Here is a 17494-nt window from a genome sequence, read left to right as displayed (position 1 = left end):
ACACAGATTTTATAACCACAGATAGTTGTCTTATCACCCTTTGAATCACAAGGCATGCTTGTGCTAAAAGGGGGTTGTAGCTCCATCAGTCTAAGAAATGGAGAATTTCAAAGTTAGTGGCCCTCCAGGGAAATTCTCCAGCACTGCTCTTTATTTCTTCAAAAAAGAATATAATCTCAGACGCCCGCCACAAATGTATAAACAGAAGAAACATTCCAAAACCCAGCAGGTGAGAGTGAGAAACTCCTCAGGAGGAAAGTCAGACAGAGCAACATGAGACAGGCAAGCATCCAAGGCAGCACCAGAAAGGGGACCAAGGGAGACCCTTAGCTACCACCCCTTCACATCATCACAAGAAAAATTGTCCCTGAGTGGTCACAGAGCTGACACAGAGAAAGGCAATAAGGCTTGAGAAGGGCTTGGAGCGCATGGCCTCCAAGGAGCATCTGAGGGAGCTGAAGTTGTCTATAGAAGGCGAGGCTGAGGGGAGACCTTTTAACTTGCTACAACTACTTGAAGGGAGGTTGGAATGATGAGGGGGCCAATTTCTTCTCCTTGATAAGTGACAGGATTAGAGGAAATGGTAACAAGCTGTACCAGGGAAGGTTTAGTTTAGGGACACAATTTAGTGTTGACCCTTCAGTACTGGGTTGAAAGTTGGACAGGATGATCTTTGAGGTCTCTTCTGATAAGGTATATTCTGTGATTCTATAATTTAATCTGTAAAAACATATTTTCCATTTAAGTGATAGTGACTGATGTACAGTCCTAACTTGAATGCTTTTATATATTTATCTTATTGAAGAAGATAAACCAAATAAGAAACAAACAAGGGGAAAAAAATCAAGCACAACACCCAAAAAAAACCCCAAGCAATCAAAACCCAACCAACCAAAAAACCTCAACACACTGAAGTCCCCAGAAATGAGATTTTTGTTATTTTCTCTGCAGGATATATTTTCAGTTGGTTGATTTAAAAAAAGGAAAAGAAACCATGACATAAAAAAAAGACCCAACACACACACACCATTTCTTTAAAAAAATCTCATATAACATTTACAGGTCTTTAAAAATCTATAATTAGCTTGTCTAAATGAATGCCATTTGCAAGCAGATGGGTAAACAGTATTTAAAAGCAGAAATCTGATTAGAACTCTTAAGAGATTGTTAAACTGACTGTAAGAGCTGTATAGTGACTTGCTTTCATGCCTGCTTCTCAGTCTGTTTTAAGCAAGTAGAGGATGAAACGGTCTGTTTGCCTCTCTCAGCTTTCTTTTTCCTTTATTTTCATCAATCCTTCTGTGTACTCCTTCATTTTCAAAGCCACAGGTTCCCTAATATCTGTACTACCTTAGTAGTATCCTAAAGATGAAGATGTTCTAAAATCTCCAACTCGCTCTCCTGGGAATCGCTGCAGCAGTTTAATAAGCCTCAGTTTTCTCTTATTAATCTAAAATAAGACTTGGCACACAATATTTGCCAGCTGTTATACATTTACCAGCTTAACTACATTTTTTAATGTCAATGAAGGACACACTCAGAGCCTTATTTGGATTAAACTTTACACCATGCCATATTAGATTTTTTATTATTATTATTTGCATGTCTGTTTGCTTTGTTCACTTATTTTTATTGGACACAGACATCAGCCATGTCCTGTATTCCTTTAATTGGTACAAATTGTTACACGCCTGGAAAGATAAGATTTAGCTCTCCTGTGGTGGAGATATTTTAGAATGTTTGCAAGCCTAAACACTAACATAAGATTCTCTCCCTCCAACCCAAAGGACTTGCAAGTCCTGTTTGTACTTAATTGTCGCATCTCACAGAACATAAAACCTGCCACAAACCACAGCTCCAGGATTTCTGAGGTGGACATTATTTGGCTTTGCACAGGAAACCTGCAGCTGCACATCAGCCACATTTTAGCCTCAAACAATTCAACTGCTTAGTTTTATCCTAGAAGAAGCTAAACTTCAGGCCTCAATCATGTCATTTGTCCTAATGTTCATCTCCAGAGGGATCCACAGGAGGAGCTCAGACCTACAGCATGGTGCTAGCTGTGTCCCTAATGTGTCCCCGCCCCGGAAAGGGTCTTTCCCTGCAAAGCGAGAGGAACAGTCTGATCTTATAGTGATTGTAGACTCATAAATACAATGATCACACAGGCTTAACCAGAAGTAGAAAGACCACCAAAAGGGCAGGTTTTGAGATTCCAGGTATAGCATTTTAAATGAGACTCTCACCACTGGCAATGGCATGAGAAGAAAAAGAAATATGTTCTTTTATCTTGGTTCACATCCTAAACCATCCTATCTGTTCACAGGACTTGCAAGAAGCTTAGAATTCAGAGAACATCCTCCAATGTAGCTGGGTATACAAAAACCAAAACAAAGAACAAAGTACTTTAAATGGTTCTTGGCAAACTTTACCATGCTATATTCTTAATTTTCATTCTAGGAACTTAAAATTACGTAGAGAAGACTGCCTCACCTGAGTGCAGCTGGAAATATGTTGGTCAAAGCAGTCATCCTCTGCAGCCTACTAGTGCCTGTGTGTGGGAATCGTACTCTACAGCATTATAATTAGTGCAAGGACCACTCAGTATTAGTCATCTATATGAATACTGGTAGATTAGAGTAATATTCTGAAGTTACTTTATATTGACTTATTTCTAAGGTGAATGAAGCAATTTGGGAATACTTACTGCATTTCCTTGCTGACTGGATTATACAGTAACTACAGTAAACCCAAAATGGCTAAACATCACCATAGTGATGACTGCAATTTCAATAAGAGCCAGACGTTAGTTTCAAAAGTCCATACTCCAATATATCAGCCCAGTTGTTTATGCAACCTGGGAACTGGAGCAGAAAGGAAGGTTGAAATAGCTCTTGGAATGGAAGATGCGCATGAAATACTCCCAAACAGAGAGACTGATACAGGACAAGCTGTATGGAGGGAATTCAGTCCTCTGGATTGGGGAAAGGTAAGTGCAGATGAGGAGATATGCAGGCTATCCACTGGTTTTATGATAAACTTCTCCTGAAATGTGTTTGTTCAAAACAGGGCAGAGTTGAAGAGAACAGATAATATCTTTAATAAGTAATTTGTCAATTAAGTGCTTTTATATAACATCTAGGATTTGCTCTACTAAAAGGTTTTCCCATGTTTATTCTACATTTGGACTATCACAGCCACAGCAATCCTGCAATAAATACTTTCTTTAAAGAAAAATGAAAACAATTTTCAGAATACTTGCTCACAAACCTGTACCATCTCTTACCCTGGAGGAGCTGGCATCCTCTGTGTGCAGGAGCACTGTCAAAGGGACAAGGAGGACTGTGAGCTAAGTTCAAGTCTCAGACCATAGGGATCGGGGTGTTCTTTCCTTTTAATTAACATCAGCTGTTGCTTGAGTAAAGAGGAGAACATGGCCTCTGTAGTTGAAATGTAACTGTTTTGAAAACTCTTCTTGATTAAAAATCCTTTCTTTGCTACAGCTGAAGCATATATTACAGATATGCAACAGAAAAATGGCATTTAGTAAATTGTAGCTCTTTACAAAAAGCCATAGAAATAAAAGCTATCACAGCCAGAAGCATTGCATACAGATGAAACAGCAGAGGTTGTGTTCTGGGGTTGACTTAGAGAATAATAGGGTTAAATATAAGTGTGTTAGCATTTGCATCTGTACCACATCACCCAAACCCACTCCCATGGTCAGGATGTGTCTGGTGTCCCAGCAGGAGGGATTTTTTGCCAAGCAAATGCTCAGGCAGGGATTTCTAACTGTCACTAAAAAGAGTATTGCTAGCAGCCCTGCTAGCAGTTGCTTTACCTGATCCCCCTGCTATCAGGTCCCATGATGTCTGAGAAGGCTGATGAGAGAGCAGGTGGGAAGTCCGTATGGCAGCCCACCACTTGCTTGTTATTACTGTTTCCAAATCTTATCGCCTTGAAGTTTCCTTCAGGGAGCTCAAATGGCAGGCTGCAGAATCTGAAAAATCTCTGAATCACAATTTTCTGAATCAAGTCCTGGAAAAGCATTGACCTTTAGCATTGCTTATTCTTGGATGTGCTTTCCTCCTCCCTTTGCAAGTAGTCTGTGTGGGTATGTGAGAGACCCATGGGAGCTACATTTGGTAAGGCAAGATAACTCTCTAAAAGGCAGGCTATGAGACTGAGGGATATGATTTATGAAGTCTCATGTGTGAGAATCAAATGAGTCTTTAAAAGTATCTCTTTCTAGCATGAGCGATGATCTAAATGTGAAAAATGTAGAACAGAAACTTTGTCATGTTGTCGAAGGATGCCTGAGTATCACCTCCTTAGAATGTTCCAGCCTGGGATCCAAGCCCAAGGCCCAGTCTGATCCACTTTGGAGAACTGTATTGTCCAAACACTTCAAACCTTTTTTCTGAAACTGAGGAAGAGTAACTTGACCAGTTTGGGCAGCCTATAAAACTAGCCATCTGATAGCACCTTCATTATCAGCTGATAAAATGTCCTATGACATAGCCTTACTTTATCTTTGTCTCTCTTTCCTCTTCCCTTTCATAGCCATAACAGAATTCTAAATGTAATCCATAGTCCATACAAGCAGGACTTCTCTGAGCTGGTTCTCATCTGTATGTAGAAGCAAGTCATTGGAAGCATATTCCTGGATTTACTGTAGTAGAAAGTAAGCAACGAGAAAATCTGTAGATCTGTACTCATTTAGTGCTCACATAATTCAGCATTTGTAAGAAGATCACCTAATCACCAGTTCATCCTGCACCACTTGTCAGGACCTTCTTCCACCAATGGAGCTTTTGCTCCACAGGAACCATCATTCAGGTGGTTATCAGTCACAGTCTGGAGCTTGGCATGAGCCAGGGATGATTTCCAGGACTGGTAGAACAAGTTAGAGTCAGGACAGGAAAAGGTTGACCTGGCAGTCACAAGTTGCTACCATGAAGGGACCAAAGCTGAATCTTGAGTTTGGCACCACGATTGTGAAGAAACCGTGAGATCACGGAGTGTGTTCAACAGTTAGTTTGTTTGTTAGAATATATTTATTTCTTTTCCATTATATTTAGTATTGAAGTTTTAAAAAACTGTGATATTGGTTGAATTTCAGCAAAGGGGTTGGAGAGAAAAGGGCTGAAATATTGCTTGATACTGCTGAAATATTTTCTACCTAGCCATCAACGTGATCATTAGTAGTTATACCCTGGAAGACCTGCCCAACACATTTCTCACAACGTGAAATACAATCAGTAGATAAAACTCTGCAATTTTAAAAAGTGAACTGGAATATTTTTCAAGAGAAGTAAAATTCTTCTCTAAGCACCTCAGCATATTGTCTCAAATATTCAGCAACCTGAGCCTTGAGTACTGATGGCAACAAATGTTGCAGATTGGGGAATTAGCTAATTCCTGTGTTTTATATAATTAATTTCTTTTTCAGTTTACAAGAGGATTTTGAAAACTGGTGCTGAATAGTGAGTGTGAGGCAATGGAGGGATGATGTCTGTCTGGCCATGTCAGGGCTGAGAGTGGTAGCATGGGCATGTTAATGCCACCAGCTCATTTGGAACTGTTCCATTCACCAGGGCACACTGAAAATACAGGGGTGTAGCCTACATGAGTTCCTGTTTCCTGTATAAGAGGAAAGAAATACTGAAGCAAAAGGAGGGCAAACCAGCAAATTATAGACTCTATTTGCAGAGTCTGAAGAACTTTCTCAATTTACTGTACACACATTTGTAATCCAGGTTGGCTGACTTGAAATGATGGACTAATGACATAAAATTTTGGATCCTTAGAACAATACTTGTTTAAGAAAATGCATGTTCTCATATGTTATTCTTGTTTGCAAAACAAATGAGTAAAGATTAACAATGGATGGCAACTATAATACTCCATTAAAGGGTACCTGCAGTATGTTCTGCCTCTCTCTGTGATATATTTTTTCAGAAAGTAGGCTTAAAAATGGACAGTTTAAGCTCTGTAATAGCATCCCACAACTACTAAGTGGTGTTTCAAATGTGTGGTATAGTACATGCAAATGCATAGGAAACCAACACATGAGGCTCTCCACCATCTGCAATCTGGCTCTGATTTTTCCCATGTTTCCTCAATTCTGACAAGAAAACAGGAAAATCTCTGATCTCCTCCATCTGTTTGCTTCATACAGTGCCACAGACAGATCCCTGAAGACACAAGCTACAGCGCATCAATAAAACTGGTTCAAATGAGCCTGAGTGATTTTTATTACAAAAAACAAGGTAAACCCTTCTATTTTTCATTTATCTTCCAACTTTCTAATAAAACTGGAAAGGCTTTTTGTGGTTTCGGCAACTTTGAAAGAAAACACGGCACAGAGAGAACTTTCTTGTAACTCATTTTGGCAGCTAACCATCTTGAAAACCCAAACTGGCAGACAGCAAAGTAGTTTTTGTTCATTCACTTGGCAGCTCACAGCCGTAAGGGTTGCTTACAATTTGTAGTGTGCCCCAAAGAAATCAAGACTTCAGCTGGAGCAGCATCTTCTTTTAATTACTGCTGGTACTTAAACAAGTGCCCAGATTTCACCTATGTTGACAGCAGGAGTTAAAGCAAAACTCAGTTATGCCACTGGTCCCACGTTGTCCCTGTACCATCCTGAAAAATGCCTGGGGTCAGCAGCATGGAGAGGTAGCTTGCCATCAGACTTCAACCTGCCTGGGAAGGCTTTCTGCAAACCTTGCTGGGCTGTTTATCTCAGCTGCATCTTGCCTGTGCCAGGATCACTCTCATCCAGCCAGCTGGCCAGAAACAGTGCTTGGGAGAACTATTTCAGCATTATTAAGAGTGCAAGCAAAACAAAGTAATGCAGGAAACATTCTGAGACCTGTAAATAGAAAAACATATATTAGGCCTACTCTGTTGCTAGAGAGTGATTTTTTTTAGTATTATTTTCTTTTCCTGCCTCACTGAAACAGGTTTAAAGGAGTGAGGCACATAGCCCTTTGTACTTTGAAGTAAACAGATGTTGCTAGTTCTGATAACACCACATGGAGCCTTTGATATTTCTATTTCTTTACATAACTAAACAAAATCAAAAACTAGTACTTCTGACCTCACATTCCCATCTGCTGCCATGGGAGTGTTTACAAGTGTGTGGTTAAAGTAATAGTGGTGTGGTGTCCATGCACACCACTCCTACCAACAGAGCGTTCTTCCAACTATAAATTGTATCAGTCAGAGTGTAAACATGTGATATGCTTGTGGCAAAGGCAAAGGCACTACTCTTGAGTAACACTGTGCTTTGAAAAGAAGTATGTATCAGGAGAAGTGTGGCTAGCAGGTCGAGGGAGGTGATCCTCCCCCTCTACTCAGCCCTGGTGAGACCCCACCTGGAGTACGGTGTCCAGTTCTGGAGCCCCTATTACAAGAGGGATGTGGAGGTGCTGGAGCGTGTCCAGAGAAGGGCCACAAGGATGATCGGAGGGCTGGAGCACCTCTCCTGTGAGGACAGACTGAAGGAGTTGGGGTGTTCAGTCTGCAGAAGAGAAGGCTCCGAGGTGACCTAATTGTGGCCTTCCAGTATCTGAAGGGGGCCTACAGGAAGGCTGGGGAAGGACTTCTCAAGATCTCAGGTAGTGATAGGACTAGGGGGAATGGAATGAAGCTGGAGGTGGGGAGATTCAGACTGGACGTGAGGAGGAGGTTCTTCACCATGAGAGTGGTGAAGCCCTGGAATGGGTTGTCCAGGGAGGTGGTTGGGGCCCCATCCCTGGGGGTGTTTAAGACCAGGCTGGATGAGGCTCTGTCCAGCCTGATCGAGTGTGGGGTGTCCCTGCCCATGGCAGGGGGGGTTGGAACTAGATGATCCTTGTGGTCCCTTCCAACCCTGAATGATACTATGATACTATGATACTATGTCACAGAATTCCAGCCCTGTATTTTTTTTAAGTTACTGCAAGAGATCCATGTTCACAGTCACAGGTATGCATGCACATGAGGAAATGCCAGAGAGCAAAAAGCCATGTGTGTATATATATACACATACACATATACGCACACACACACACATATAAATAACCTTTTACCGTATTTTAAGAAAAAAATATCACAACAATCCATGCTTAGAATGCTAGTAAGTCAAAATGCTAAGATGTAATACGTGATCAGCACTCAGTGCCTTAATGCTCGCAGTAACATGTTTGCTTTTTATTTCAGTCTGCTTCACAGTAATATTAGCCACACTGTTCCCCTTTCTCATCTAACAGAGCTCAGCATCACATTATTGAGCCTTGATCATCGACTCCACCATCATGCCTTCTGATTAACACTGGTGTAAAATGAAATCATACTACCTGTTTTTCACTGGTTAATACACAAGACTATAATTTGATGTTTACTCTTTCTGGAATCTCATTGTGAAATGTGGCAGCTAGCAGCCATTCTACAGCCTGAAATGTCTTTTTTGTTTTTCTTTTTCTTTCCTCCTCCAGGTTTTATTTGTGGTCACTCCTTTGCATTTTAAATTCATTAATGGCAAAGCACCTGAAATTAACTTCCTAAGAAGCTGATAGAGAGAAATCTCAGGAATCTGGTGTGGTGCAGAGTGCAGACATGCATGGCAGACATGCATTTTGCATGGGCTCTTCAGTGACACTGAAAAAGCAAGCTGCTGTGACCACCTTCCTGGTGGAATTTTCTGGTGCCTCCTTTTCAAATAGTTTTACTAGTTACTGCTGCTAAGGAAAGGAAGCTGCTTAAAGTCATCACTTAAATCATTTCTCTGCTGGAAGAGTGGTTTCAGAGCTTTAAACTGAACAGATATCTTCCTATCTAGAAAGCAGTATCTTAGAGAAACTCACAGTTAGAATGGCTCTACTTTAAAATGGGCAAAATATCCCATCATTAAAAACCCTAAAGAGTTATGGGATTAATTTTTTATGATTGATTTTTTTATTGTGAAGTAGGAAGGAAGAATCTGTGGGCAATATTCTCAAGCACTCTGGATTAAAAAGAAAAAAAAAAAGTGTATGACTCACCTCTTTGCTAAAAAAAAAAAAGTTGCCCTTCCCTCCTGGGATAACACCACTGATGTTGTTACAGCTGCTTCCGTGTGGCATTTTCTCCTTTTTCTTTATGCTTGCTGGAGTAGTTCTGTTGCATTTGTGCATACAAGGAAAAACACTGAAGTAACAGAGAAGAGGCATTCCAAATTGTGTCCAGCCTGGGGAACCTAGACAGATCCAGCCAGAGGACTTGGAAAGGCCTGATTCATCTATCTGGGCTGAAAGTGCAAGTGCAGGAAGATTTCTCTCCAGGAGGAGGCTCCTAGCTCGTTTTTCCTAATACAGATATAACTAGACACTACTTTTGAATTAAGCTGTACAGGCTCAACAGAATTCTTCTCAGCCTCTCATGGAGAGACACTTTATTGTACTTGCTACTACTTTTCTAGGTAGCAGATAGTGGAGAAAAAAAGTGGAGAATTTTGGATAGGAAAGCTTTGGGCTGAGAATCGGCAAATTCTTTTGACTTTATAGAAGGGAAAAAAAAAGAAATCCAGCTGTGCAAGACTGAAAATATTAGTGGAAATTAAAACTCGCTGGAAACATTGACAACTTTAGCAACTATGTAAACTGATTTTTTTAAAGGTATTTTTCCTCCTTTTTCATGGGGACACTAGTTGAAGAATTGTTGTTTCCAAATGTAAATGGATCAACAGAAATAGGAATAGGAAGAAGTTTCACTCTCACAGAAAGAAAAAAAACAAGTTCAGTATGATTTCCTTTGAAGAAGGTAGGGATTAGAAATATGGGAAATAGCCTAAAAAGACTATTAATTTCTTTCCCCCCACCTGTTCCAATTATTCCACTCCGCACATAAAAGCTGCCTGGAAGCTTACAAACTAAATAATTGAAGAGGCTTTGGAACCATGGGGTTGCAGATATTAATTTTGCCAAGTTGAAGAATACACACATCAAGTGCTGACTGTTACCAGTGTGAAAGTGACAAAAATTAATATATTGCAATTATAATTATAAAAATGCTTTTCTAATTTTCTTCCCCTGGGAAATATACCATTAGCATGCATAGTCAATGACCACAGATGTTTCTGAAACAGCTTTACATCTATTCTTCAGACCACCACTTCATTGTGCTGAATCTTTCCAATAGAAGATGATTTATTTCATTTAGTTGCTACCAAGAATATTTGTGGTACCGCAGCTAACCAGTCAGCTCCAGTGGTATAGAAGTAATTCACTGTTGAGTCACTGTCTGGACATAAAGTACAACTCTTAAGTGCTTATGTGGCCATATACATCATTAACTAAAACAAAAAAAAAAAAGAGCAAACCAAACCAAACCAAAACCACCCACAAGCAAACAACACCAACAAAAAACCCACTGCAAAAACAAACAAAAAAACCCCAACCCCCACACACACACTCACAAAACCAAAACCAAACAAACCACACCTTCAATGCTTTTAATCATCAGCCTTAAAAAAGACTTTAATTTTATGTGGGAAAGTGTTTATTGTTCCTTATGATTTTCTTGAAGCTGGAGAAAAATCTTGCAGTGTCCTCCTCTGGCTTCTGCATTATGTAAGCCAGAAGATTTAATTTAGCCAGCTCCACAGTAGAGGTGGAAACCATTTTCTGAACTATAATGAATGATTGTGAGATTCAAGCTTAGACTTAAAGCCTTTAAGTGTGGAGAACCTATTAGCTACCACCTTCAGCAAAATCTACTCATTTATTAATTGCATAGCTTGATTTCTGTGGTTGGATTTCACCTAAACACAGACTTAGGAGTTTATACATTGGCATTTCAGTCCATAAAAAGAACAGTGTAAAAATGAATATGTTAATGTTTAGGTTACCACCTTGTGATACTTGAGATTGCTGTTCAGTTAGACATGAATAGAGTTCAAAGGAGCATTTATCAGAACTAAGGCTCTAATCCTCCAACTGGTGCAAACAAGCATACTTCCAGGGGCTTCCTTGGCTCTGCAGCCATTGAAAACTTCTTTTTTGGAAGTTTCTTATACTCTGAAAGAGACAACACTTAAAACAATGGAGGGGAAGGCATACTGCCACAATCTATTAGCACTTCTATTCCTGCAGCTCATGCATGCTTTTTGACACATTTGAGTTTGTTGGTATTTTGTTTGGTTTTCTTAAGTCCTTAGTGCATATTGTCTTTCCGTTATTGAAAAGATACAAGCTTTCAAGAATGGCAAATGATCAGCTGTCTCAGCTGGATCTGGATCAAATGTAACATTGTACTTTCCAGATATCCTATCATATAGCATGAGAAAAAAAAGCATTTAATAGCCATACTGCTTTATTTGTGACTGCATTGATTTTATATACTCTACGGGGTAATGTATCTAATTAAAAGTTTCTTTCCTGTGAGACCAATTTCCATGGCAGGAAAAGGATAGAACAATCTAAACGCAGCAGAGATTTCATTCTGAGCCTTTCTGCTCAGATGATCTGGTCTGCAACACCGAGTGCTTGCTCCCTGCAAATCTGGAGTGTTAGACTAACAGGCAAACAGCTGCATCTTCTTTCTGTTTGGGAAAGAGCTACCGTTATACTCCATCAGACACAAAATGAGTCATTTCAGATCACCTACTGCAGAGCACTAAACCGAAGCAGAAGTTATGACCAAAGAAAGGTTTTCACAATAGACATTCTGAATACAGTCTAAATACCCAGGTGCAATACATAGAACATTTGACAAATTGATGTTACATGAGAACCTGACAGGCTGGGGTCAGAGTGGCAGGAGAGCAGCTAGGCAGAGAGGGACCTGGGGCTACTGGTCGATGGTAGGCTGAACATGAGCCTGCAGTGTGCCCAGGCAGCCAAGAGGACTAATGGCATCCTGGCCTGCATCAAGAACAGTGTGGCCAATGGCATCCTGGCCTGCATCAAGAACAGTGTGGCCAGCAGGAGCGGGGAGGTCATTCTGCCCCTGTACACTGCACTGGTTAGGCCACACCTCGAGTACTGTGTCCAGTTCTGGGCCCCTCAGTTTAGGAAGGATGTTGACTTGCTGGAACGAGTCCAGAGAAGAGCAACAAAGTTGGTGAGGGGTTTGGAACGTAAGCCCTATGAGGAAAGACTGAGGGAGCTGGGGTTGCTCAGCCTGGAGAAGAGGAGACTCAGGGGTGACCTTATCACTCTCTACAACTACCTGAAGGGAGGTTGTAGACAGGCAGATGTTGGTCTCTTCTCCCAGGCAGCCAGTACCAGAACAAGAGGACACAGTCTCAGGCTGCGCCAGGGGAGGTTCAGGTTGGATGTTAGGAAGAAGTTCTATACAGAAAGAGTGATTGCCCATTGGAATGGGCTGCCCGGGGAGGTGGTGGAGTTGCCGTCATTGAAGGTGTTCAGGAGGAGACTTGATGGGGTGCTTGGTGCCATGGGTTAGCTGTTTGGGTGGGTTGGATTGGTTGATGGGTTGGACACGATGATCTTGAAGGTCTCTTCCAACCTGGTTTGGTTTATTCTAATAAAGGTTTATTCTAACCTAAAGCAATCTTTGATACCATAGAAGAAACCCCAAGTGAAAGCTAGGTTTCAACTATTAGCAGGTATTAACAGCACACTAACCAAGAAATTAGATCAAAAATGTCAAACGCCACAAACTTGTTTGGTTCCTGACACAACTCCACTGACTTCATCTTAAGGCAATGAGTATTCCAAGGATCTAAACTTCATTCTATGGCTGCTTTGCACATGAAAGTATTAGAAGTCATAAATATTTTAGAGGATTGTTTCTGAATTTGGCTTCTGAAAAATAAACAGAGATCAATCTAACAATACTGCTATGCAAGTAGGAGGAGTATAAAAGGGAAGGTTTCCAACAAGGGCACAAGGCTTCAAGGCTTACAAACCACACCTCCTGAGTTTTGCAAGAGCATGTTAATTGTCGCCATGAAGCTGGATTGATCACCTTCAGGGCTTGCTTGTTGGCCACTTCAGATCAAAGCAAACTTTTGTTCAAACTCCTGAATTTGCTTCCCCTTACAGGTATGATTCTAATAGAAAGTTGGTAAAAATTGTTAGATTTATTTAGCATTTGTCCATTAAGATACTGGACCACATGTGTCGTATTTTAGAAGATAGGGTTTCTGTGAAATGTTGCCAAAACAACTATATACAACACACAAATGTAGGCAAATTACACTCTGTTTTGTTGCTAATAAAATTAGGAAGGGTGTACCTAGATCAAATTAGAATTAGAGTGGCAGCAACACACAGAAAATTTAGGTTGGATTTACTGTGTTTTTTTTATTTGGTCCCTTATTTTCTGTTCTCCTTCAACTGAAGTGGTACCGCTACAGGTTATGTCGCAGTCAGGAGGTTATAAACCAAATAAATTATTTAATAAATGACCAATTAATTAAGCTGGAAAAAAAATCAAAATTACATTCATTTATGGAACTCAGACAACATCAACTGAATAACTGGAAAGGTCTTACAATCCCTCCTGCATAAAGCACCAAGTCTCTTGAGGAGAACTAGAAAATTCAATTGACACATTTATACATTTACAGGAGACACACTTAGGTGTTCTTATTCATTACAAATACCTTGAGAATTTTCCTGATCAGACATCATGTCAAACAAAAGCCAATAGTTCTATATAACGCCACTTTCATCTTACTCCAAGGTGAAGAATTAAAACAAAACAAAATAAAAAACAGGGAAAGGAAACTATTATAAATTTAGGGAACAGGTACATGCCCAGGCAGAGGTTTGGTGGCTTTACCTCATTTTCAGTCACCTATATGGGGGAGAATATGTTTTTGCTGCAGATTGCCCTCCATGAGCTGCACAGCTTCATGGAACCTGCCAGTCACATCACAGTATCACAGTATCACAGTATCACAGTATCAGTATCACAGTATAACTAAGTTTGGAAAGGACCTCGAGGATCATCGAGTCCAACCTATCAACACAGACCCCATGACTAGACCATGGCACCAAGTGCCACGTCCAATCCCCTCTTGAACACCTCCAGGGATGGTGACCTCCTCCCTGGGCAACCCGTTCCAATGATGAATGACTCGCTTGGTGAAGAACGTCCTCCTCACCTCGAGTCTAAACCTCCCCTGGCGCAGCTTGAGACTGTGTCCCCTTGTTCTGGTGCTGGTTGCCTGGGAGAAGAGACCAACCCCTTCCTGGCTACAACCACCTTTCAGGTAGTTGTAGAGGGCAATGAGGTCACCCCTGAGCCTCCCCTTCTCCAGGCTAAACAATCCCAGCTCCCTCAGCCTCTCCTCATAGAGCTTGTGTTCAAGGCCTCTCCCCAGCCTTGTTGCCCTTCTCTGGACACGTTCAAGTGTTTTGATGTCCTTCTTAAACTGAGGGGCCCAGAACTGGACACAGTACTCAAGGTGCAGCCTAACCAAAGCAGAGTACAGGGGCACAATGACTTCCCTGCTCCTGCTGGCCACACTATTCCTAATGCAGGCCAGAAGGGTAAAAGAACAAACTGCTGTGACCAAAACCCTAAGAGCAAAAAAGGGAAAAGAAAAAAAAAAAAAAAAAAAAAAAAAAAAAAAAAAAAAAAAAAAAAACCAAAACCAAACAACCAAAACCCCGAAAACAAGGAACCCAAGAAGAGGAGAGTAGCTTGAGACTGTATTTCTGTGGGGAGAGCTCAGAAGTGCAAACAGTTAAAAGGAACAGAAAATTTCTTTTCCATTTATTTTTGTGTGCATGAGTTGGCATCTCAATAAAGCCATAAACCTCACAGCAGCTCTGTAATGCCCCTGTTTTTGTTTTACTTATCACTTTTATTGTGCAGTGTTCGTCCATGCGATCCTCTGAGGGCACAGCACGTGAAAGCTTCACTCATTCCTGCACTGCCATTAAGCTTCAAAGGGTTGGGTCTGTGCACAATTTAAAATTGCTTTCTCTAACAAAACACTGTTATCAGCTCGAGCAAAGAGAAATAGCATTCGGAGGGGGATGGGGGGTGGGGGGAAAGCAGCTCTGTAATGTGGGCTTAGAATCAACAGGTTAATTTTCCTTTGCATGATTCCTTTCACCCTTCCCCACCCCCACCACCCCCCCAACTATTTTAGGGATGTTGATGTTTTCACTAAGCTTTTCATTCGATGTGACTCATAGCTGTGGCTTCAAGAACAGAAGGGATTCCTATTTGGCCTCTCTACAAGGCACCTCCTTTCTATTTACATATAAATCAGATGCAGGAAGAGATTAGCAGCTTCATTCCAGTAACTGAAAGCAATCCAGGTCCTCCACATTCACGTTCAGTCGATTTGCAAAGACCTGCGCTGGGAGATGTACAAAAGATTTGGGGAGGGGAAAGGCAGTTAGTTTTTCTTTTCCAGAAAAAAAAAAAAAAAGACCAAAGAACTTGTTTCTTGAGCAAAGTATTATGACTGGAAAATCCAGTGGAAATCCCAGAAATAAAAGCAAGCCTGTATTGACTTGAAATGCAGCTATGCTAGAGGTACTGGGTGTTGCTGATTTTTTGGCTTTGGATATAAAAAAAAGGAGGAGGGGGGGGGGGGGTGAGAAAAAAAAAAGGCAGCACAAAGTGAATCTCCCAGGCTTTGATGGGAATCTGCAGCTCTGTTAAAGGACCAGTTTAAACCTAATAAAAGCCACTGAGCTTCACGCACCAGGGTGATGCTGTTAACAATCTAGTAAGGGGAGTATTAATTCAGCAGGGAGCTGATTGGAGTGCTGTCAGAGCAGTGAAATAACTTGCAGGGACCAAGAAAGGAAAATGAGTGGGGAAACCAGTTTGAATTTGGAGTAGTGTGAACTAATACAACTAGGCTAAAATAGTAAAGACGTTTGAAAAGCAGCTGTGTCCCACAGCCTGACTGAAATGGATTTGGCCCAAGGGCACAAAAATGTGTTAATTCTGGCAGAGGCAGTTGCCTCCTCCAAGAGAAAGGCAACTAGGAATCGGTGGGAGCTCTGGGTACACAGGTCAATTGGACTAATGTCATTCTGCCAAAAGCAGAGGCAGCCATGTAGATGCGCAGCCAGATCCTGACCTCAGGGCCAGGGAGGACCAAGTTTGCTGCGCAGACAGAAGAAGGCAGAAGAATCCTCCTTAGCACACTGTTCCCCCGTCCTGTTAATCTTAGCCTGGAGTCAGGCTTATATTAAGTTAGTAACTGACAAAAGTGAGCTTCCATACCAGATAATTGTGTGAGTCACTGCTGGCTTCACTCATATGTATATATGATCTCTTTATGTAAATTATGTATGGTGCACACACAGAGACGATATGACATAAATAGCTAATTAAATATGCACACTAAGTATTAGATGGCTGTATCCTGACCATTTATTTTCTCATTCCAGGGGCTGATCATGCTCTTATTTCCACTGATGTTCATCTGGAGCCAGCAGTCACACCAATGCAGAACTGGTGTAAATTAACATTAGAATGAAGCTATTATAAATTGTTCTCACTGAAATATGTGTTTATATCTGACAGTCCACAAGTTTTACTCACAAAACCAGTGAAAAGAAAGCTCTTCCAAAACAATTTCATTTGAAAAGCATCCAATTTATACACTCCAGCCCTGTAAACAAGGTTCTCTTATGAAAGTGGACTTAAATGTCTTCCCATGAGATCAATGTTTAATACAGCTGCCATTCAGTCTTTCCTTTCTGGACTTTATTACCTGTATAAACATTTATAAGTTAGATACTAAGTTCATGTGACCTGTTTAGGAGTTAAGCCCAAAAGAATGCTGCTTTTAATCTGCAAACCTTTTTACAAGCTCTTAGCCACAAAGACATTTGCCACAGCGTTTTCCAAGTATTCTGGTGTAATTGAAACTTGACAGAGACTGCCTATTACTGTGATTTTTTTTAGATCATTTTCTTAGAAGGTGGAAGGAAAAACAAAGGGGCAAAATGTCAGTTATTTATGGTTGTCAGTCCAGTACCTGGGGCATGGCTTTTTAATACCATTTCTGGGCTTTATTTATTTTCTTTTAAATCAGGTGCTACTAAGTTGCTCTCGTAAAGTGTGTTTCTTCCCAGTGGCCTGTCTCATGCAGCAATAGTACTTTGCATGCACAGGCTTCAGAATCTGAGCTAACATCACAGAAATGATGGAGATGCTCCAGAGGAATAACTAAATGGAAGGATCAAAGGGAAAAAAAGTAAGAGACTCAGAGGGAGAAAAGCAAACTGTTGCTGAGCTGCAGCTGGGAAAAATTTGACACTGATTCAAAAAATCCCATGTCTTAAAGAAACAAATTCTTTATTGAAAAAAAAACTCAAAAATTTCAATAGTATCTGTATGAAATGCATAATCCTTCAATCTTAAATCTTTACAGTATATTTTATTTTGCTAAAGCAAAGCTATATGTCAAATAACTCTATTTCTGTGGTGTTATTATCTAATAGAATCACAGAATCATTCGGGTTGGAAAAGACCTCAGGGACCACCAAGTTCAACCACCAACCCTACTCTGCAAGGTTCA

The 17494-nt window shown here is 40.8% G+C and overlaps 2 long non-coding RNA genes across 3 annotated transcripts in view; one reads left to right on the top strand and one right to left on the bottom strand.

Annotated features, from left to right (window-relative positions):
• The window catches only part of LOC137458222 (uncharacterized), a 78734-nt gene extending 76124 nt beyond the window's left edge, over positions 1-2610 (bottom strand). The window contains exon 1 of the long non-coding RNA XR_010991629.1: positions 2494-2610. This is a non-coding gene — a long non-coding RNA (uncharacterized lncRNA). The remainder of the gene's footprint in view (positions 1-2493) is intronic.
• A 229-nt stretch (positions 2611-2839) lies between these two features.
• Positions 2840-17488, top strand: LOC137458190 (uncharacterized). 2 transcript variants are annotated; one of them, XR_010991603.1, is made up of 4 exons: positions 2840-2989; positions 6182-6272; positions 14818-14900; positions 16359-17488. It is a non-coding gene; the product is annotated as an uncharacterized lncRNA (long non-coding RNA). The 2 variants fall into 2 exon arrangements; XR_010991609.1 differs by lacking the exon at positions 14818-14900.
• The last annotated feature ends 6 nt before the right edge of the window (positions 17489-17494 follow it).

Source organism: Melanerpes formicivorus, unplaced genomic scaffold (assembly GCF_026170545.1).
Source record: "Melanerpes formicivorus ecotype bairdi unplaced genomic scaffold, bMelFor1.0.p_v2 SCAF_3, whole genome shotgun sequence".
In the NCBI taxonomy this organism is placed as follows: domain Eukaryota; kingdom Metazoa; phylum Chordata; class Aves; order Piciformes; family Picidae; genus Melanerpes; species Melanerpes formicivorus.
Note: the sequence above shows the minus strand (reverse complement) of the source record. Positions and strands in the feature narration are given on the sequence as shown.